We start from the raw sequence: 23859 nt of genomic DNA on the forward strand, positions 1-23859 counted from the left end.
AGGTGCATATCTTCGAAACCAATGCCTCCTGCTCGCTTGGGTCTCGTCATGTGTTCCCACGACATCCAGTGAACTTTTCTATGTCCAACCTCGTCCCCCACCAAAAGTCTCTCACCATTTTCTCATATTTCTCACAGAACCCTTTGGACAGGAGGAAAACGCCCATGGTAAAGCAAGGGAGAGGCTGAACCACAGATTTGACATGCACTTCCTTTGCCGCGTATGACATAAATTTTTCAGAATAGTCATTGCATCTCTTCCCACACTTATTCGTAATTGGCTGAAAGTTTTCATCCTTCATTCTCCCTTCCGGTGTTGGAAGTCCCAAGTACTTACTTTCAAAAGTTGATGCTACAACTCCTAGGTAGTTTTTGATTTGGTTTCTGACCTCTTCCGGGCAAGCTTCACTGAATAACAGCGAACATTTACTCTCGCTCAGCAGTTGTCCACTGCACTTCTGGAAAGTGGACAACACCTTCTTGACAGTCCTTGCTTGCTCAAGTGTAGCCTTGAAGAACAGCAAACTGTCGTCCGCAAACAGAAGGTTCGATATGCCTGGGCTGTTTCTAGCAATTTTAATAGGGATCAGGTTTCCAGACTCAATCTCCTTGTTTATGAGGCCGACCAGGTTATCCGCAACAAAAAGAAACAAGTACGGGCTTAATGGATCACCCTGCCGCAATCCCCTAGAAGGGATGAACGGTGACAGCAATTCACCATTGCATCTCATCGAATATCTGGCTGATCTGACACATTGCATTGCCCAATTAATCCACTTCTGGTCGAAACCCGTCTTCCGAAGGACCCCTTCAAGAAAGTTCCAATCCACCCTATCGTAGGCCTTGGCCAAGTCCAACTTATAAGCACAGTGGGTATTGTTCTTGTTCCTTGAGTGTTGGATCTTATGGATCTGACACATTTCACCGGGTTTCTTCATCTCTTTCCGGGTTTTCAGTGGGTTTCTCTTTTCTTTCAATTTCCATCAATTTTCTGTATTCTTTTCTTGGTTTTCACTTGTTTTTTTCTTTGGATTTAATTTTTGTTTCTTGGTCAATTTCATTGTTTTTGTTTTTTAACACATGTTTACTTTTTTAGCGTACAATATACATTTTAAGTATATGGTTTTGAATTTTTTATTACATTTGTTTGATACACGTTGAACATTTTTCAAATACAGGTTTTACATTTTCTTTAATAAATGGTAATGAATAATTTTTTTGAATACATGATCAAATTTTCTAAAATACACATTAAACTTTTTTTCTAAACAGAAATAATCATTTTCTTAAACTATGCAAACATTTTTTTAACATTGTATAATTTTTTTAAAAAATTCCATGGACACTTATTGTAAACACATCAATACTCTTTGAAATGGCACACACAATTTTAACTTATGCGGACATTTTTTATGTTGTATACACATTTTCTTTCAAGAATATTATTTTTAAAGGCAAAAATATTTGTATAAACTGTCACATACATTTTACAATGATACAAAACATTTTTTATTACGCAAACATATTTTTACCTTGCATACACATTTTATATACACTGTATATACATGTGTTAAACAAATAGTATGGAGCGAAATGAGTGAATCTATATATTCGAAAATACGCATATATACATCCATATATAGTTCATATTGAAATATCTAAAAAGATTTATATTAAGGAACGGAGGGAGTATATTCTGAATAGTTCTAAATACAAGCAAAGGTAAAAAAATAAAGCAAGAAGCGAAAGCGAAAATGTGAAAAGAATGGATGAAAAAGAGGGGACTTCCTATTGGACGCTCTTTGCATCCAACAGCACGCAGACGCACTGAGGACCAGCGACTGGGCCGGCTCACTAGCAGGGAATGAAAGGAAAGCGCGCGTAAAAATGGTAGAAAAGAGCGAGACGATCCGGTTGTCGAATACTTCGGGTTTACTGGCAACGTTATGTCTTTTCTTAGTTCTCACCTAAGCGCCACATTAAAATAATCTTTACACATTAATGAACGTTTATTGAAAATTTAGGAAACAAAATTTAATACCGAATATATTTTCATAAATGAAAATAATTTCTGGACGTTCAAACATTTTTTATGAACATGTTTCTGAAATTTGAATAAATTTCGAAATCTCGAACATTTTCTTAATATGTGAAACTTTTCTGGAAATGGAATATTTTTAAAATTCCAAACGAAATTTGGAAACATGAACATTTTTCTGAAATCCACAAAGACTTTTTTATACGCAAGCAACTTTTGAATATGTGAACATTTCTTTACAAATGACAATTTTTCGCAAACACAAACAATCTTTGAAATATTTGAACACATTCTGAAGTTTTAAACAAATTTTGTGACAATGAGAACAAAAATTAACATTCTGAACAATTTTTGAAAACGCGAACAATTCTTGAACTCCAAACTTTTGAAAATACGAACAACATGAAATTTTTTGAAAAAATGAGAACAAAAATTAACATTCCGAACAAAAATTAAGATTCCGAAGAATTTCGAAAACATGAAGAAAATTTGGAAATTAGAACATTTTCTGAAATTTCTGAAGAATTTTTGAAAATACGGACAATTTTTTAAATTCTAATGTTTTTGAATTTTGAACATTTTTAATAAGATTTGGAAACAGAAACATTTTCAGGCATTTTGAGCAAATTTTTGAGATATGCAATCATTTTGGAAATTTCTGGACACTTTCTGAAAAAGAAAAAAGAAACAGAAAAATATAAAGACACAGAAAAATATAAAGAAACAGAAAAAGCGAAAAAGCAAAATTAATAGTAAAAGAAAAATCAATTGAAAGCCGGAAAAACAAGAAAAGAAACAAAACAGGAAAAAACCCGGTTCGGAAAAGCTTTTAGAAGGTTCCCCAAACTGTTTGGGCGCACTGTGTATATCTGAAAGTGGGCGGGCCCATGTTTGTCGCCCGCCTCGCTCCTGTTTACGATTGCCGACAGTTTGCCGCAGCGAGCGGCGAATAGGATCTTCCAAAAAGAGAGCACTGGCCGGTCCATTCTTACGGGAGCGGTTATGTTATACACTTATAACGCATCAAGCAGCCCCAGAATGGGCTGGTCTAGCGTAGACCGCAGCCTTGAGGTTTTTTTGCCACCTTTTTGTTTTTCTACTTTTTTTAATTTTACTCATATTTAAAAATGTACCAAATATAAGTATTATAAAAATCACTCTACATATAGAGTTGAAAAATATTAATCATGCATTTGAAAACAGTTGTATGTGTATAGAAAAATGTTTTAGTGTGTACGAAAATTGTACAATATCTATGAAAATATAGACACCATAACGTGTATATGATAAATGGTTTAATCATGTATTTATAAAATGTGAAACATGTATAAAAATGTCCTTATATACACAAACAGTATACAGTGTGTGCGCAAAGAAGTATAAATGAAAAATGAATATATAAAATGGTGTTAGGCATGCATTTAAAAAATGTCATACATAAATAAGCAAATATTTCTGATGTATACGGAAATGTACAATTGTTTGTGCAAAACATTATACATAAATATGTACATTTTATAAAACGTGTACACAATTTTTTTCATGTATTAGAATAAATGTTAACCTTGCATAAGAAAAGGTTTATGTTCTATAGTAAAGGTGAAATTAAAAACGATGAAAAACAAGAAATAGACAAAGAAAATGAAGAAAACAATGAAAATTGAGAAAAAAAACCCAAAGAAAATGAAAGAAAAAAACCCGAAGAAAACCTGTACAAAAGAATGAAAAATAGTGAAAACCAAGGAGGAAACATAGAAAAACAAGAAAGAAAGGAAAAAAGGGAAAAGGGAAAAAGGCCAAAAAAACCAGTGAAAACAAGAATGAAACAAAAAAAGGAAGAAAAGAAAAGCAGGAAAACCATCAATGAAACGAAGAGAACCAGTAAGAAAAACAGAAAACCCATGAAGAAACGGAGAAAATTTAATGAGAAAAAAAAAAGAACCAAGGCAAACCAATATGTAGACCTACCGAGCGGCAGCCAGCGAATGAATGAACCCGCTAAATGGTCTGGCCTAGAAAATGCTTCAGCGTACATCTCTTATAAGTGAGATATAGCTTTGGCGCCCCAAATCCTGTTCAACGTCGTTTACACCCCATCCACCTTGGGGGCGACCCATTTAGTTATTTCTTTCTCATTTGCCACTTATCACACACACCAGGTTCTTGATCGATCAGTATTTTTTTACTGGTTTTAGGAACCTTCTAGAAGATTCCATCGCCTTTTTTGTCTAGTTTTCCCTTTTATTTTTTCCAGGATGATTTTTGTATGGTTTTTCTCTTTTATAAAATGTGTGAATTTTTCACAAATTGATGAATTTTAGAATTTTAAAACCTTTTTCCAAATCCTCTCATAGTCATGAACCTATATTTCCAAATTTCGTGAACTTTCTTCAAATCTTGTGAACCTTTTTTAAATCCATGGATTTGTTTCTTGTGAACTTTTTTCAAAATACATTTTTTTCCAAATTCACGACTTCTATTCAAAATTATTGTTTTTTCCAAAATATTTAACCTTTTTCATTTTTGCATTTTTTCGAATAAATTCAAATTGTCCTGTTGGTGGTTCATGAGTCAACCGATCTAACCAAAACATAGCTGGGCTGGTCCATAAGCTTCCGCGCATGGGCACTAGTTAGCTCAGTTGGTGCCAAATGCATTGCATCTGAGCTCTAATTGAAGGAAATATGTCCTAGAGGCAATAATAAAGTTGTTATTTATATTTCCTTGTACCATAATAAGTGTTTATTATTTATGCTATAATTGTATTAACCGGAAACTTAGTACATGTGTGAATCCATAGACAAACAAAGTGTCCCTAGTATGCCTCTACTTGACTAGCTCGTTATTCAAAAATGGTTAAGTTTCCTAGCCATAGACAGGTGTTGCCATTTGATGAACGGGATCACATCATTAGAGAATGATGTGATGGACTAGACCCATCTGTTAGCTTAGCACTATGATCGTTTAGTTTATTGATATTGCTTTCTTCATGACTTATACATGTTCCCATGACTATGAGATTATGCAACTCCCGAATACCGGAGGAACACCTTGTGTGCTATCAAACATCACAACGTAACTGGGGGGTTATAAAGATGCTCTACAGGTGTCTCCGATGGTGTTTGTTGAGTTGGCATAGATCGGGATTAGGATTTGTCACTTCGATTGTCGGAGAGGTATCTCTGGGCCCTCTCGATAATGCACATCACTATGAGCCTTACAAGTAATGTGACTAATGAGTTAGTTACGGGATGATGCATTACGGAACGAGTAAAGAGACTTGCCGGTGACGAGATTGAACTAGGTATGATGGTACCGACGATCGAATCTCGGGCAAGTAACATACCGATGACAAAGGGAACAACGTATGTTGTTGTGCGGTTTGACCAATAAAGATCTTCGTAGAATATGTAGGAACCAATATGAGCATCCAGGTTCCGGTGTTGGTTATTAACCGGAGAAGTGTCTCGGTCATGTCTACATAGTTCTCGAACCCGTAGGGTCCGCACGCTTAACGTTCGATGACGATTTGTATTATGAGTTATGTGTTTTGGTGACCGAAGTTTGTTCAGAGTCCCGGATGAGATCACGGACATGACGAGGAGTCTCGAAATGGTCGAGACGTAAAGATTGATATATTGGAAGGCTATATTCGGACATCGGAAAGGTTCTGAGTGGTTCGGGTATCGGAGTACCGGAGAGTTACAGGAATTCGCCGGGGGAAGTATTGGGCCTTCATGGGCGCCTTAGTGGAAAGGAGAGAAGGGCCACAAGGGGAGGCCGCACGCCCCCCATGGGCTGGTCCGAATTGGACTAGGGAGGGGGCGGCGGCCCCCTCTTTCCTTCTCCCTCTCCTCTCCTTCCTTCTTCTCCTACTTGGACTAGGAAAGGGGGAAACCTATTCCTACTAGGAGTAGGAATCCTCCCTTTGGGCGCACCCCTTGTGGCCGGCCCTCCTCCTCCCCTCCTTTATATACGGGGGAGGGGGGCACCCCATAGACACACACGTTGATTTCTTAGCCGCGTGCGGTGCCCCCTTCCATAGATTTCCACCTCGGTCATATTGTCTGTAACGCCCCGAGACCGTTGCGCCAGATGTCTTTCAGTTATTCGCTATCTTTGCCATGTCTTTTGCTTGCGTGTTGCTTTTCATCATGTCATCATGTGCATTGCATCATCATGTTTTTGAAACTTGCATTCGCCCGGGTCTCCTAGTTCCTTCCGTTGTCCGTTCTGAGCCCAGACACACTTGCACGCGCCCGCGTGTAACACCCTGGATATGACTTTCCCAATATGTATTCCAACTCTTGCCGTTTCCGGCCTTAAGTTATTTTATTTTCTCAGGTTCGGGTTTTTGTCTCCGTGTGTTGTTGTCATTGTCATGCATCTCATATCATGTCATCATGTGCATTGCATTTGCATACGTGCTTATCTCATGCATTCGAGCATTTTCCCCGTTGTCCGTTTTGCATTCCGGCGCTTCGTTCTCCTCCGGTGGTCATTTCTACCTTTCTTTCATCTGTGGGGATTAAACATTTCCGGATTGGACCGAGACTTGCCAAGCGGCCTTGGTTTACTACCGGTAGACCGCCTGTCAAGTTTCGTACCATTTGGACTTCGTTTGATACTCCAACGGTTAACCGAGGGACCGAAGAGGCCTCGTGTGTGTTGCAGCCCAACACCCCTCCAATTTGGCCCAAAACCCACCAAAACCTTCTCCATCACCTAGAGCGTTCGATCATGATCGCGTGGCCGAAAACCGCACCTCATTTGGACTCTCCTAGCTCCCTCTACCTCTATATAAAGACCCCTCCCGAAATTCGCGGATCTCCTCTCTCCCTAACCCTAAAAATCCCCTCGCGCCGCAGCCGGACACGTCCGTCCTGGACGGATGAAGTCGCGCCGCCGCCCCGCACCAGTGGCGTAGCGCCACGTGGCGCCTCAACGCCCCCGCGCCGCCGGCCCGGGCAGGCCCATCGCCGGCCCCCGAGGCCCGCGCGCTAGCGCCGCCCACCCGGCTCGCCCCGCCGCCTTGCTCCTCCTCGCCGGTGCCCGAAGCCCGCGCTGGCCACCGCCTCCTCGCCGTGGTCGCCGCTCCGCCGCCGTGCTCCGCCTCGCCGCCCGCCGCCACCTAGTCGCCGGTCGCCGTGCCGCATCGCGTGGTCGCCATCACCGGCTCCGGCCTCCTCCTCCCTCCTCGGCGTCCGTGCCGCCCCGGTAAGTCCGACGCCGTCCCGAAGCTCCGGTGAACAGTTCCGGCCAACATCGTATTCCGTGCGGCTAGATCTAGATCCAGATCTCAGGGTTGACTTTTGCCCCGAAACCCTAATTATTTGCTCCTGTTCATCGCATCATAACTCCGCATCCGTAGCTCCGTTTTTGGCATATAGCATATCAAAATGTTCGTCTCAGAGAGTACATCATTTCATTCCATTGCATCATTTTCATTTGAGTTCATCTTGATGCCTGAAATGCTGTTAGAAGAGGGCTACTTGAGATAATTGTCACATCTGCTACTCTTTTTAGATATTTGTCATTTTTGCCATGATTAATGTGTGCAAGATATGCCCATGAGCTCTACATATGTTTTCCTAAGGGATTTTCCATCTTTCTAGAGGTGCAACCCATGTATTTTTGTGATGTGTGTGGTGACTAGCACAAGCTTGCAAAGTGAGGCACTTGGTAATGCTGATTTCAGGGACTTAGCATTTCCACTAAGTCCTTGATTTGTTTTTCTCATGATGCCATATGTTCATGCTGTTTCCTAGTGATCCGTGCCTCTTTTGAGGATGACCAGTAAGGATGTTTTGTTAATCTTGTAATGCTCTATCCATCCATGTCTTTGTTTGAAATTATGGAGCACCCTAGCTTGAGCCAATCGAGCTCTACTTTTGCTACTTCGTGAATCTGGGCAGATTGTCTACTTGTTAGCGATTTTGCCGAGGATGTTGTAGTTGATCCATGCATGCTATGCTATTGTTCTTGCCATGTCTAGCTTGCATTTTGTGTAGTCTTGATGGATGTATGCTTAGCTTGTCATGACTTGCCCCGTAGTGAGTGCATCGAGCTCGTAAACATGCCTACTTGATATCTGTTTCAGCATGCTCCAGTTTTCACTAAGTCTGAGAACTGATTATGTTTTTTCCATGTTCACATGCTTGCAATTGTATTTTCTGATCCCTTTTGGCTCAAAGTCACTAAGGGACTTTTGTTAAGCTCTTTGAGTAGCTCCATGCCGTGCTTTACTTTGCCATGTTCAGGTCCTGTAGCATATAGTTTTGTTGCTCTGAAGTGTGCTACCTGATCTGAAATTCCACACAAGTGTTAATTTCACTAAGTCTGAAATCTGTTTGCCATATGCATTTTGCCATGCTTGTTTGAACCTGTTAATGGATGAATTGGCCGTAGCTCAGTGCTAGACTTTTGTTAAGAATCATGAATGCATCCCTGACATGTATTTTGTTGTCATGTTTGGGTGCTGTAGCTTGTTCATCTCATTGCATTTAGATGGCTACTTGCTGTAAATCGCAGACTGGTGTCATATTTGAATTGCTTTCCATTTCCAAACCGTAACTCCGATTCCGGCGTTCTTTATATCGTTTTCAAGCGATTTCATCTCATCTTTCCAGTGGCACACTTGGATTCCCATGGTGAGGCCAGGTTCATGCATCCCTTGTCAAATCTTGCATATGCATCCCGCATCGCATCCCGCATAGCATACCATCCTTGCATCATATTGTTTGATCCTTGCACGTGGTTGATTGTGTCCTTGTTGCTTGTTTATCTTGTTTGGGTAGAGCCGGGAGACGAGTTCGCTAACGAGGAGCCCGTTGAGTTTGCTTTCGAGGATCCAGTCAACTCTGACCACTTTGCAGGCAAGATGATCATACCCTCGAAATCACTACTATCTTTGCTTTGCTAGATGCTCGATCTTTTGCTATGCCAATGCTACGATGCCTACCACTTGCTTTCAAGCCTCCCAAATTGCCATGTCAAACCTCTAACCCACCATGTCCTGGCAAACCGTTGATTGGCTATGTTACCGCTTTGCTCAGCCCCTCTTATAGCGTTGCTAGTTGCAGGTGAAGATTGGAGACCGTTCCTTGTTGGAACATTTATTTACTTGTTGGGATATCATTATATTATCTTGTTATCTTAATGCATCTATACACTTGGTAAAGGGTGGAAGGCTCGGCCTCTCGCCTAGTGTTTTGTTCCACTCTTGCCGCCCTAGTTTCCGTCATATCGGTGTTATGTTCCCGGATTTTTGCGTTCCTTACACGGTTGGGTTATAATGGGAACCCCTTGATAGTTCGCCTTGATTAAAGCTTTTTCAGCAATGCCCAACCTTGGTTTTACCATTTGCCACCTAGCCTCTTTTTCCCTTGGGTTTCCGGAGCCCGAGGGTCATCTTATTTTAAACCCCCCGGGCCAGTGCTCCTCTGAGTGTTGGTCCACCTGTCAGCTGCCGGTGGCCACCAGGGGCAACTCTGGGCTGGCCTACCCGTACCTAGGACAATCTGAGTGTGCCCTGAGAAAGAGATATGTGCAGCTCCTATCGGGATTTGTCGGCACATTCGGGCGGTGTTGCTGGATTAGTTTTAACCTGTCGAAGTGTCTTGAAGAACTGAGATACCGAGTCTGATCGGAACGTCTCAGGAGGAGGTCTATTCCTTCGTTGACCGTGAGAGCTTTTCATGGGCTAAGTTGGGACTCCCCTGCAGGGATTTGAACTTTTGAAAGCCGTGCCCACGGTTATGGGCAGATGAGAATTTGTTAATGTCCGGTTGTAGATAACTTGAACCTTAAATTAATTAAAATGAATCAACTGAGTGTGTTACCGTGATGGCCTCTTCTCGGCGGAGTCCGGGAAGTGGACAAAGTGTTGGAGTAATGTTTGCGCAGGTTGCCCTCTAGTTTCTCGCTCGTGCTTTGCCTCCTCTTCTTGCTCTCTTTTGCGAACAGGATAGCCACCATTTTTGCTAGTCGCTTGCTGCAGCTCCACATATTTACCTTGCCTTACCGATAAGCTTAAATAGTCTTGATCGCGAGGGTGCGAGATTGCTGAGTCCCTGTGGCTCACAGATTACTATTAAACCAGATGCAGGGCCTGATGATTCCGCTCCCGGTGACGCGCTTGAGCTCAAGTGGGAGTTCGACGAGGACTGTCAACGTTACTACGTGTCTTTCCCTAATGATCAGTAGTGGTGCCCAGTTGGGGGTGATCGGGACCGTGTCGCATGTTGGGTATCTTTTATTTTGGCGCCGTAGTCGGGCCATGAGTGTTTGAATGATGTAATGTTATTTATGTACTTGATTGACGTGGCGAGTGTAAGCCAACTATGTTATCTCCCCTTTTATTATCTATATATTACATGGGATGTTGTGAAGATTGCCTAACTTGCGACATATGCCTTCAATGCGATTATGCCTCTAAGTCGTGCCTCGACACGTGGGAGATATAGTCGCATCGAGGGTGTTACAAGTTGGTAATCAGAGCCTTCCCCGACCTTAGGAGCCCCATTGCTTGATCGTTTTTTAGCGGCCGAGTTGTGTCTAGAAAAAATGTTTTGAGTCATTTAGGAATTATATATCGGAGAGTTTAGGAATTCTTTTTACTTCCCAGTCTCCTCATCGCTCTGTTAGGGCATCCTGACGTAGAGTTTTGACTCTTCTCTTCTCAAATTTTACTAAAAAAAATTTAGGATCACGCGGGTATCTTGGAATCGTTCCGATGGTTTTATGACGAGAACATTGTCTTGGTGCCTCTTGTCAGGGTTTTGTGGAAGTGTCCCGGGGAGTTGAGCTCTGAGGTGTTGTCGTCATAATTTTATCGTTGCAGTTCTGGAATACCTGAGTTTAGTATGCCGACATCGAAAATCTCTTTTATGCAGTTCGTTGGTGAGATAACCTCGACGCCACCCAGTACTAGGGCGGGAGTTCGGGAGTATCGCCATAACTTGTATAACGGATGCTTTTCGAAGGTTGAGGTAGATGGTTTCCAAAGTTTTTCTTGGTTATGTGTTGAAGGATGGATACAGCTGGATGTAGGATTTGCTAGATTTGGGTGAGATATTATGCTTCCCCTGTATCCCCAACACCTGATTGCATAACCGGAAAGGTTCGGGAGTTTCATAGGTGGGAATTCTTGTAGCTCTAGTTCTTCTTCCACGGATATTTGGTTTGAGATTGGGATTTCTTACCGAGTATTCGTTCTTGATCCGTACCTTGTTGATTTATTTATCTACCTAAATTCTAAGTGGCTTCTCAATTTATGGATATGTGACCATTTCAAGAGGAATGCATTCGTTCATTTTGTTCGGATGTGAAGACTATATGTTGCAATTTTCATTCCATTGGATTCAGCTTCATTTTATCTGTCTATGTGCTAACGGTGGTCAACCTCTTCAGGATGGCTCCCGCTAAGAGCACCAATCAGAATCAGAATCAAGATCCGCCACCACCTCCCCCTCCTTCGGAGGCATGGCAAGCTGTGATGGCCGCAACCAATGCAAACACACAGTTGATCATGCAAATTCTCCAAGAGCGCAATCAAGGCAACCAAGGGAACCAAGGCAACAATCAGAATCACTTTGCTACACTCAACCAGTTCCTTGCTAACGGGCCAAAGACTTTCAGCAATTGTGTTGAGGCAACCGATGCTGACGATTGGCTCGTGGATCTGTGCAAGCATTTCGAGTGCAGTAACGTCAGGCCTGAGGACTTTGTCAAGTTCGCTTCCTTCCAACTCAAAGATCAAGCTGCAGAATGGTTCCAGCAGTACAAGGATTCAAGAGGTGGACGTGTTATTACTTGGGATGAATTCCGTCAAGATTTCAGAGCTCATCATATTCCTCAGAGCGTGGTTGAAAGCAAGCGTGAGGAATTCCGCAACCTGAAACAAGGCTCCTTGTCTGTCTATGACTACAACAAGTTGTTCCAAAAGCTCGCCCGCTTTGCCAAGCAGGACGTCCCTGATGAGAAGAGCATGATATACCAGTTCAGGGGTGGTCTCAGAGAAGAAATTCAGCTAGCTCTTGTTCTCTTTGAGCCCTTGAGATACGACGAGTTCTACAACATGGCATTGAAGCAAGAGGCCGCTCAATTGAGGTGTGATGCTTCCAAGAAGCGAGTCAGAGATGCTACTCCTTCTTCCTCTACTCAAGTGGCCAAGCAGCAGAAGTATTGGCTTCCTCCTCCTCCGTTCCGTCAGCCGTATCAGCAGAAGAGCAAAGGTGGCAGTGGATCTTCCCACCCACCCAACCCTGGCTTTCAGAACAAGATTCGTTCCAAGCTCCAAGATCGAGTGCTCCGTATCACCGTCCGCTTTCAGAGGTCACGTGCAACAAGTGCCAACAGAAGGGTCACTATGCCAACAAGTGTCTCAACCAGAGGCGTCTTCCTCCTCCTCCTGTGAGATCGGCAAGTACAGCTGTGGTCAAGCATAACCCCAAGCATGAAGGAAATATGCCCTAGAGGCAATAATAAAGTTATTATTTATTTCCTTATATCATGATAAATGTTTATTATTCATGCTAGAATTGTATTAACCGGAAACATAATACATGTGTGAATACATAGACAAACAGAGTGTCACTAGTATGCCTCTACTTGACTAGCTCATTAATCAAAGATGGTTATGTTTCCTAACCATGGACAAAGAGTTGTTATTTGATTAACGGGATCACATCATTAGTTGAATGATCTGATTGACATGACCCATTCCATTAGCTTAGCACCCGATCGTTTAGTATATTGCTATTGCTTTCTTCATGACTTATACATGTTCCTATGACTATGAGATTATGCAACTTCCGTTTGTCGGAGGAACACTTTGTGTGCTACCAAACGTCACAACGTAACTGGGTGATTATAAAGGAGCTCTACAGGTGTCTCCAAAGGTACATGTTGGGTTGGCGTATTTCGAGATTAGGATTTGTCACTCCGAATGTCGGAGAGGTATCTCTGGGCCCTCTCGGTAATGCACATCACTTAAGCCTTGCAAGCATTGCAACTAATGAGTTAGTTGCGGGATGATGTATTACGGAACGAGTAAAGAGACTTGCCGGTAACAAGATTGAACTAGGTATTGGATACCGACGATCGAATCTCAGGCAAGTAACATACCGATGACAAAGGGAACAACGTATGTTGTTATGCGGTCTGACCGATAAAGATCTTCGTAGAATATGTAGGAGCCAATATGGGCATCCAGGTCCCGCTATTGGTTATTGACCGGAGACGTGTCTCGGTCATGTCTACATTGTTCTCGAACCATAGGGTCCGCACGCTTAAGGTTTCGATGACAGTTATATTATGAGTTTATGAGTTTTGATGTACCGACGGAGTTCGGAGTCCCGGATGAGATCGGGGACATGACGAGGAGTCTCGAAATGGTCGAGACGTAAAGATCGATATATTGGACGACTATATTCGGACTTCGGAAAGGTTCCGAGTGATTCGGGTATTTTTTGGAGTACCGGAGAGTTACGGGAATTCGCCGGGAGAAGTATTGGGCCTTATTGGGCCATACGAGAAAGAGAGAGGGGCTGCCTAGGGCAGGCCGCGCGCCCCCCAAGGCCTAGTCCGAATTGGACTAGGGGGAGGGGCTGCACCCCTTCCTTGATTCCTACTCCTACTACATGGAAGGACTCCTAGTTGGACTAGGAAAAGGGGAATCCTACTCCCGGTGGGAGTAGGACTCCCCTAGGGCGCGCCATAGAGAGGGCCGGCCATCCCCTCCTCCACTCCTTTATATACGGGGGCAGGGGGCACCCCATAGACACACAAGTTGATCTTCGTGATCGTTCCTTAGCCGTGTGCGGTGCCCCCCTCCACCATATTCCACCTCGGTCATATTGTAGCAGTGGTTAGGCGAAGCCCTGCGACGGTAGAACATCAAGATCGTCACCACGCCGTCGTGCTGACGGAACTCCTCCCCGATGCTTTGCTGGATCGGATCCCAGGGATCGTCATCGAGCTGAACGTGTGCCAAGAACTCGGAGGTGCCGGAGTAACGGTGCTTGGATCGGTCGGATCGGGAAGACGTACGACTACTTTCTCTACATTGCGTCAACGCTTCCGTTGTCGATCTACAAAGGGTACGTAGATCACACTCTCCTCTCGTTGCTATGCATCACCATGATCTTGCGTGTGCGTAGGAAATTTTTTGAAATTACTACGTTCCCCAACAGTGGCATCCGAGCCTAGGTTTTTATGGTTTGATGTTATATGCACGAGTAGAACACAAGTGAGTTGTGGGCGATATAAGTCATACTGCTTACCAGCATGTCATACTTTGGTTCGGCGGTATTGTTGGATGAAGCGGCCCGGACCGACATTACGCGTACGCTTACGCGAGACTGGTTCTACCGACGTGCTTTGCACACAGGTGGCTGGCGGGTGTCAGTTTCTCCAACTTTAGTTGAACCGAGTGTGGCTACGCCCGGTCCTTGCGAAGGTTAAAACAGCACCAACTTGACAAACTATTGTTGTGGTTTTGATGCGTAGGTAAGATTGGTTCTTGCTTAAGCCCGTAGCAGCCACGTAAAACTTGCAACAACAAAGTAGAGGACGTCTAACTTGTTTTTGCAGGGCATGTTGTGATGTGATATGGTCAAAACATGATGAGATATAAGTTGTTGTATGAGATGATCATGTTTTGTTAAAGTTATCGGCAGCTAGCAAAAGCCTTATGGTTGTCTCTTTATTGCATAAGATGCAAGCGCCAAATAATTGCTTTACTCTATCGCTATGCGATAGCAATAGTTGCAAGAGCAATAGTTGGCGAGACGACCGTGTGACGACACATTGATATAGATCAAGATGATGGAGATCATGGTGTCATGCCGGTGACGATAGAGATCATGACAGTACTTTGGAGATGGAGATCAAAGGCGCAAGATGATGATGATGGCCATATCATGTCACATATTTTGATTGCATATGATGTTTATCTTTTATACATCTTATTTTGCTTAGTTTGACGGTAGCATTTTAAGATGATCTCTCACTAATTATCAAGAAGTGTTCTCCCTGAGTATGCACCATTGCGAAAGTTCTTCGTGCTGAGACACCACGTGATGATCAGGTGTGATAGGCTCTACGTTCAAATACAACGGGTGCAAAACAGTTGCACACGCGGAATACTCAGGTTATACTTGACGAGCCAAGCATATACAGATATGGCCTCGGAACACGGAGACCGAAAGGTCGAGCGTGAATCATATAATAGATATGATCAACATAGTGATGTTCACCAATGAAACTACTCCATCTCACGTGATGATCGGACATGGTTTAGTTGATTTGGATCACGTGATCACTTAGAGGATTAGAGGGATGTCTATCTAAGTGGGAGTTCTTAAGTAATATGATTAAATTGAACTTAAATTTATCATGAACTTAGTCCTGGTAGTATTTTGCAAATCATGTTGTAGATCAATAGCTCGCGTTGTTGCTTCCCTGTGTTTATTTTGATATGTTCCTAGAGAAAATTGTGTTGAAAGATGTTAGTAGCAAAGATGCGGATTAGATCCGTGATCTGAGGTTTATCCTCATTGCTGCACAGAAGAATTATGTCCTTGATGCACCGCTAGGTGACAGACCTATTGCAGGAGCAGATGCAGACATTATGAACGTTTGGCTAGCTCAATATGATGACTACTTGATAGTTTAGTGCACCATGCTTAATGGCTTAGAATCGGGACTTCAAAGACATTTTGAACGTCATGGACCATATGAGATGTTCCAGGAGTTGAAGTTAATATTTCAAGCAAATACCCGAGTTGAGAAATATGAAGTCTCCAACAAGTTCTATAGCTAAAAGATGGAGGAGAATCGCTCAACTAGTGAGCATGTGCCCAGAATGTCTGAGTACTACAATCGCTTGAATCAAGTGGGAGTTAATCTTCCAGATAAGATAGTGATTGACAGAATTCTCTAGTCACCATCACCAAGTTAGTAGAACTTCGTGATGAACTATGATATGCAAGGGATAACGGAAACGATTCCCAAGCTCTTCGTAATGCGGAAATCGATGAAGGTAGAAATCGAGAAAAACATCAAGTGTTGATGGTAGACAAGACCACTAGTTTCAAGAAAAGGGCAGAGGGAAGAAGGGGAACTTCAAAAAGAACAGCAAGCAAGTTGCTGCTCAAGTGAAGAAGCCCAAGTCTGATCCTAAGCCTGAGACTAAGTGCTTCTACTGCAACGGGACTGGTCACTGGAAGCGGAACTACCCCAAGTGATTGGCAGATAAGAAGGATGGCAAAGTGAACATACGTATATTTGATATACATGTTATTGATGTGTACTTTACTAGTGTTTATAGCAACCCCTCAGTATTTGATACTAGTTCAGTTGCTCAGATTAGTAACTCGAAATGGGAGTTGCAGAATAAACAGAGACTAGTTAAGGGTGAAGTGACGATGTGTGTTGGAAGTGGTTCCAAGATTGATATGATCATCATCGCACACTCCCTATACTTTCGGGATTAGTGTTGAACCTGAATAAGTGTTATTTGGTGTTTGCGTTGAGCATGAATATGATTTGATCATCTTTATTGTAATACGGTTATTCATTTAAGTAAGAGAATAAATTGTTGTTCTGTTTACATGAATAAAACCTTATATGGTTACACACCCAATGAAAATAGTTCGTTGGATCTCGATTGTAGTGATACACATAATCATAATATTGAAATCAAAAGATGCAAAGTTAATAATGATAGTGCAACTTATTTGTAGCACTGCCGTTTAGGTCATATTGGTGTAAAGCGCATGAAGAAACTCCATGCTGATGGGCTTTTGGAATCACTTGATTATGAATCAGTTGATGCTTGCGAACCATGCCTCATGGGCAAGATGACTAAGACTCTGTTCTTCGGAACAATGGAGCGAGCAACAGATTTGTTGGAAATCATACATACTGATGTATGTGGTCCGATGAATATTGAGGCTCGCGATAGGTATCATTATTTTCTGATCTTCATAGATGATTTGAGAAGATATGAGTATATCTACTTGATGAAACAAAGGTCTAAAACATTTGAAAAGTTCAAAGAATTTTAGAGTGAAGTGGAGAATCATCGTAACAAAAATGAAAGTTTCTACGATATGATCACAGAAGTAAAATATTTGAGTTACGAGTTTGGTCTTCAATTAAAACAATGTGGAATAGTTTCACAAACTCATGCCACCTGGAACACCACAGCATAATGGTGTGTCCGAATGTCATAACCGTACCTTATTAGATATGGTGCGATCTATGATGTCTCTTACCGATCTACCACCATCGTTTTGGGGTTATGCATTAGAGACAACTGCATTCACGTTAAATAGGGCACCATCTAAGTCCGTTGAGACGACACAATCTGAAGTGTGGTTTGGCAAGAAACCAAAGTTGTCGTTTCTTAAAGTTTGGGGTTGTGATGCTTATATGAAAAAGTTTCATCCTAATAAGCTCAACCCCAAATCGGAGAAATATGTCTTCATAGGATACCCAAAGGAGACTGTTGGGTACACCTTCTATCACAAATCCGAAGGCAAGACTTTTGTTGCTAAATTCGGAGTTTTTCTAGAGAAGGAGTTTCTCTTGAAAGAAGTGAGTGGGAGGAAAGTAGAACTTGATGAGGTAACTGTACCTGCTCCCTTATTGGAAAGTAGTTCATCACAGAAATCTGTTCCTGTGACTACTACACCAATTAGTGAGGAAGCTAATGATGATGATCATGTAACTTCAGATCAAGTTACTACCAAATCTCGTAGGTAAACCAGAGTGAGATCCGCACCAGAGTGGTACGGTAATCCTGTTCTGGAAGTCATGTTACTAGACCATGACGAACTTGCGAACTATGAGGAAGCGATGATGAGCCCAGATTCCGCGAAATGGTTTGAGGCCATGAAATCTGAGATATGATCCATGTATGAGAACAAAGTATGGACTTTGATGGATTTTCCCGATGATCGGCAAGCCATAGAAAATAAATGGATCTTCAAGAGGAAGACGGACGCTGATAGTAGTGTTACTATCTACAAAGCTAGAATTGTCGCAAAAGGTTTTCGACAAGTTCAAGGTGTTGACTACGATGAGATTTTCTCACTCGTATCTATGCTTAAGTCTGTCCGAATCATGTTAGCAATTGCCGCATTTTATGAAATCTGGCAAATGGATAAACAAAACTGCATTCCTTAATGGATTTACTAAAGAAGAGTTGTATACGATGCAACTAGAAGGTTTTGTCGATCCTAAAGGTGTTAACTAAATATGCAAGCTCCAGCGATCCATCTATGGACTGGTGCAAGAATCTCGGAGTTGGAATATATGCTTTGATAAGTTGATCAAAGCATATAGTTTTGTACAGACTTGCGGTGAAGTCTGTATTTACAAGAAAGTGAGTGGGAGCACTACATCATTTCTGATAAGTATATGTGTATGACATATTGTTGATCGGAAATAATGTAGAATTATTCTGCAAAAGCATAAAGGAGTGTTTGAAAGGAGTTTTTCAAAGAAAGACCTCGGTAAAACTGCTTACATATTGAGTATCAAGATCTATAGAGATAGATCAAGACGCTTGATAAGTTTTTCAATGAGTACATACCTTGACAAGATTTTGAAGTAGTTCAAAATGGAACAGTCAAAGAAAAAGTTTCTTGCCTGTGTTACAAGGTGTGAAGTTGAGTAAGACTCAAAGCCCGACCACGGCAGAAGATAGAAAGAGAATGAAAGTCATTCCCTATGCCTCAGTCATAGGTTCTATAAAGTATGCCATGCTGTGTACCAGATCTATTGTATACCATACACTGTGTTAAGAGAGGGAGTACAATGGTGATCTAAGAGTAGATCAATGGACAGCGGTCAAAATTATCCTTACTGGAATAAGGATATGTTTCTTGATTACGGAGGTGACAAAAGGTTCGTCGTAAAGGGTTACGTCGATGCAAGCTTTGACACTGATCCAGATGACTCTAAGTCTCAATCTGGATACATATTGAAAGTGGGAGCAATTAGCTAGAGTAGCTCCATGCAGAGCATTGTTGACATAGAAATTTCCAAAATACATGCGGATCTGAATGTGGCAGACCCGTTGACTAAACTTCTCTCACAAGCAAAACATGATCACTTTTTGGGTCTTAATCACATAGCGATGTGAACTAGATTATTGAATCTAGTAAACCCTTTGGGTGTTAGTCACATGGAGATGTGAACCAATCACATAAAGATGTGAATTATTGATGTTAAATCACATGGCGATGTGATCTAGATTATTGACTCTAGTGCAAGTGGGAGACTGAAGGAAATATGCCCTAGAGGCAATAATAAAGTTATTATTTATTTCTTTATATCATGATAAATGTTTATTATTCATGCTAGAATTGTATTAACCGGAAACATAATACATGTGTGAATACATAGACAAACAGAGTGTCACTAGTATGCCTCTACTTGACTAGCTCGTTAATCAAAGATGGTTATGTTTCCTAACCATGGACAAAGAGTTGTTATTTGATTAACGGGATCACATCATTAGTTGAATGATCTGATTGACATGACCCATTCCATTAGCTTAGCACCCGATCGTTTAGTATATTGCTATTGCTTTCTTCATGACTTATACATGTTCCTATGACTATGAGATTATGCAACTTCCGTTTGTCGGAGGAACACTTTGTGTGCTACCAAACGTCACAACGTAACTGGGTGATTATAAAGGAGCTCTACAGGTGTCTCCAAAGGTACATGTTGGGTTGGCGTATTTCGAGATTAGGATTTGTCACTCCGAATGTCGGAGAGGTATCTCTGGGCCCTCTCGGTAATGCACATCACTTAAGCCTTGCAAGCATTGCAACTAATGAGTTAGTTGCGGGATGATGTATTACGGAACGAGTAAAGAGACTTGCCGGTAACAAGATTGAACTAGGTATTGGATACCGACGATCGAATCTCAGGCAAGTAACATACCGATGACAAAGGGAACAACGTATGTTGTTATGCGGTCTGACCGATAAAGATCTTCGTAGAATATGTAGGAGCCAATATGGGCATCCAGGTCCCGCTATTGGTTATTGACCGGAGACGTGTCTCGGTCATGTCTACATTGTTCTCGAACCATAGGGTCCGCACGCTTAAGGTTTCGATGACAGTTATATTATGAGTTTATGAGTTTTGATGTACCGACGGAGTTCGGAGTCCCGGATGAGATCGGGGACATGACGAGGAGTCTCGAAATGGTCAAGACGTAAAGATCGATATATTGGACGACTATATTCGGACTTCGGAAAGGTTCCGAGTGATTCGGGTATTTTTCGGAGTACCGGAGAGTTACGGGAATTCGCCGGGAGAAGTATTGGGCCTTATTGGGCCATACGAGAAAGAGAGAGGGGCTGCCTAGGGCAGGCCGCGCGCCCCCCCAAGGCCTAGTCCGAATTGGACTAGGGGGAGGGGCTGCGCCCCTTCCTTCATTCCTACTCCTACTACATGGAAGGACTCCTAGTTGGACTAGGAAAAGGGGAATCCTACTCCCGGTGGGAGTAGGACTCTCCTAGGGCGCGCCATAGAGAGGGCCGGCCCTCCCCTCCTCCACTCCTTTATATACGGGGGCAGGGGGCACCCCATAGACACACAAGTTGATCTTCGTGATCGTTCCTTAGCCGTGTGCGGTGCCCCCCTCCACCATATTCCACCTCGGTCATATTGTAGCAGTGGTTAGGTGAAGCCCTGCGACGGTAGAACATCAAGATCGTCACCACGCCGTCGTGCTGATGGAACTCCTCCCCGATGCTTTGCTGGATCGGAGCCCAGGGATCGTCATCGAGCTGAACGTGTGCCAAGAACTCGGAGGTGCCGGAGTAACGGTGCTTGGATCGGTCGGATCGGGAAGACGTACGACTACTTCCTCTACATTGCGTCAACGCTTCCGTTGTCGATCTACAAAGGGTACATAGATCACACTCTCCTCTCGTTGCTATGCATCACCATGATCTTGCGTGTGCGTAGGAAATTTTTTGAAATTACTACGTTCCCCAACAAAGCACACCAAGGTCAACTTGATGAATGCAGCTCAGGCAGAGGATTCGTCAAATGTCATCATGGGTAACCTTCCTGTTAATGATATTCCAGCTAAAGTTCTTTTTGACACTGGTGCATCACATTGTTTCATCTCGAGACCGTTTACATCTGGGAATGAATTGGTTTCGCAAGTTTTGCCTAGTCCATTAGCAGTTGTCTCTCCCGGTAAGCGCATGCATGCTAACTCCATCGTTCCGGATGTTACTATCACCTTGGGTGACTACAAGTTTCTGGCTTCTCCAACGGTTCTTGGTGACTCGGATATTGATCTTATTCTCGGAATGGATTGGCTTTCTAAGCACAAGGCACATCTTGACTGTGCAGCCAGGCAGATTCAATTGACTCATTCTTCTGAGGATGTAATTGTCTTTGCCGCACGTGATGATACCATCCGTCTATTTTCTCTCAATGAGAAGGGTGAACTGGATGCTATCTCGCAAATTCCAATCGTTTGCGAATATCAAGACGTCTTTCCAGAAGAGCTTCCAGGAATGCCTCCGCACCGGCCAGTTGAATTCGTTATTGATCTTGAGCCTGGCACGGAACCAGTGTGCAAGCGTCCTTACAAGCTCGGACCTGAAGAGTTGAAGGAGCTGAAGAAGCAACTCGATATTCAAGAGAGAATGGGTCTCATCCGGCCTAGTTCTTCTCCGTGGGGTTGTGGTGTTCTTTTTGTGAAGAAGAAGGATGGAACGGACCAACTTTGTGTTGATTACCGTCCATTGAACAAGAAGACCATCAAGAACAAATACCCACTTCCCAACATCAACGAGCTGTTCGAACAACTCAAAGGTGCCCAAGTATTCTCCAAGCTTGATCTCCGTATGGGTTATCATCAGATTCGAATCTGTGAGCAAGATATTCCCAAGACGGCCTTCAAGACAAGCTATGGTTCATATGAATACACTGTCATGTCTTTTGGCCTCGTCAACGCTCCTCCGACGTTCTCTCGCATGATGAACTTCATCTTCAATGCCTACACCAATGACTTCGTTTTGGTCTATCTCGACGACATTCTGGTTTTCTCGAAGAACAAGGAAGATCATGCCAAGCACTTGCGTTTGGTACTCGATAAGCTGAGGGAACACAAGTTCTACGCCAAGTTCTCCAAGTGCGAATTTTGGCTCGATTAGGTTCTTTATCTTGGTCATATCATCTCTGCCAAGGGCATTGCCGTGAATCCTGAGAAGGTGTCTGCAATTGTGAATTGGGAACCTCCTCAGAACGTGAAGCAACTCCGTAGCTTCCTCGGTCTCGCAAGCTATTGCCGAAGATTCGTTGAAAACTTTTCTAAGATTGCGAAGCCTCTCTCAAATCTTCTCCAGAAGCACGTCAAGTACGTTTGGTCTCCGGAGTGTGACATTGCTTTCAACACTATGAAAGAAAAATTGATCACTGCTCCAGTTCTGACTCCGCCCGATGAATCCAAGCCGTACGAGGTCTTTTGTGATGCCTCTCTCCAAGGTCTTGGCGCAGTATTGATGCAAGAGAAGAAAGTTGTTGCTTATACCTCTCGCCAGTTGAAGCCCAATGAGAAGAACTACCCCACTCATGATCTCGAGTTGGCGGCAGTTGTGCATACTCTTTTGACTTGGAGACATCTCTTATTGGGAAGAAAAGTGGACATTTTCACTGATCACAAAAGTCTCAAGTACATCTTCACTCAGCCTAATCTCAACCTCAGGCAAACTCGATGGGTCAAAATGATTCAAGAGTATAATCCGAGTATCGAGTATACTCCAGGCAAGGCCAATGTGATTGCTGACGCATTGAGCAGGAAAGCTTATTGCAACAGCCTGATTCTCAAGCCTTATCAACCCGAGCTTTGTGAAGCTTTCCGCAAACTTAATCTGCAAGTTGTTCCTCAAGGTTTCCTCGCCAACCTTCAAGTCTCTCCTACCTTGGAATACCAGATTCGCCAAGCTCAGCTTCTTGATGCTATGGTGAAAAAGATGAAGATTGGGATTGCCAAGAGTCAACCCAAGTATAAGTGCTACCGCCTTGATGACAAGGATATTCTCTTCTTCGAGGATCGTATTGTCGTGCCCAAAGGTGAACTTCGTAAAGTGATCATGAACGAGGCTCACAATTCTCTCCTCTCCATCCACCCTGGGAGCACGAAGATGTATCAGGACCTTAAGCAGGCTTATTGGTGGACTCGAATGAAGCGCGAGATTGCTCAATTCGTGAATGAGTGTGATGTCTGCAAAAGAGTGAAGGCAGAACACCAAAGACCAGCTGGTCTCCTCCAACCTCTTGCCATTCCAGAATGGAAGTTTGACCACATTGAGATGGACTTCGTGACTGGGTTTCCAAAGTCCAAGCGTGGCAATGATGCTATATTCGTTGTCATCGACAAACTCACCAAAGTGGCTCATTTTCTGCCTATCAAAGAGTCAATCACTGCAGCTCAATTGGCGGAACTCTATACCTCTCGAATTGTCTCTCTGCACGGTATTCCACAAGTGATCTCTTCAGACCGTGGCAGCATCTTTACCTCCAAGTTTTGGGATTCTTTTCAGAAGGCCATGGGCACCAACATCCGCTTCAGCACAGCTTTCCATCCTCAAACTAGCGGCCAAGTCGAGCGTGTCAATCAGATTCTTGAAGATATGCTCAGGGCTTGTGTGATCTCCTTCGGCATGAAGTGGGAGGATTGTCTTTTTTATGCTAAATTCTCCTACAACAACAGTTTTCAAGCAAGTTTGGGCAAGGCCCCATTTGAAATTCTGTATGGCAGGAAGTGCCGTA

Source organism: Triticum urartu, chromosome 3A (genome assembly GCF_056163025.1).
Source record: "Triticum urartu cultivar PI428250 chromosome 3A, HENAU_Tu73, whole genome shotgun sequence".
Classification (NCBI taxonomy): domain Eukaryota; kingdom Viridiplantae; phylum Streptophyta; class Magnoliopsida; order Poales; family Poaceae; genus Triticum; species Triticum urartu.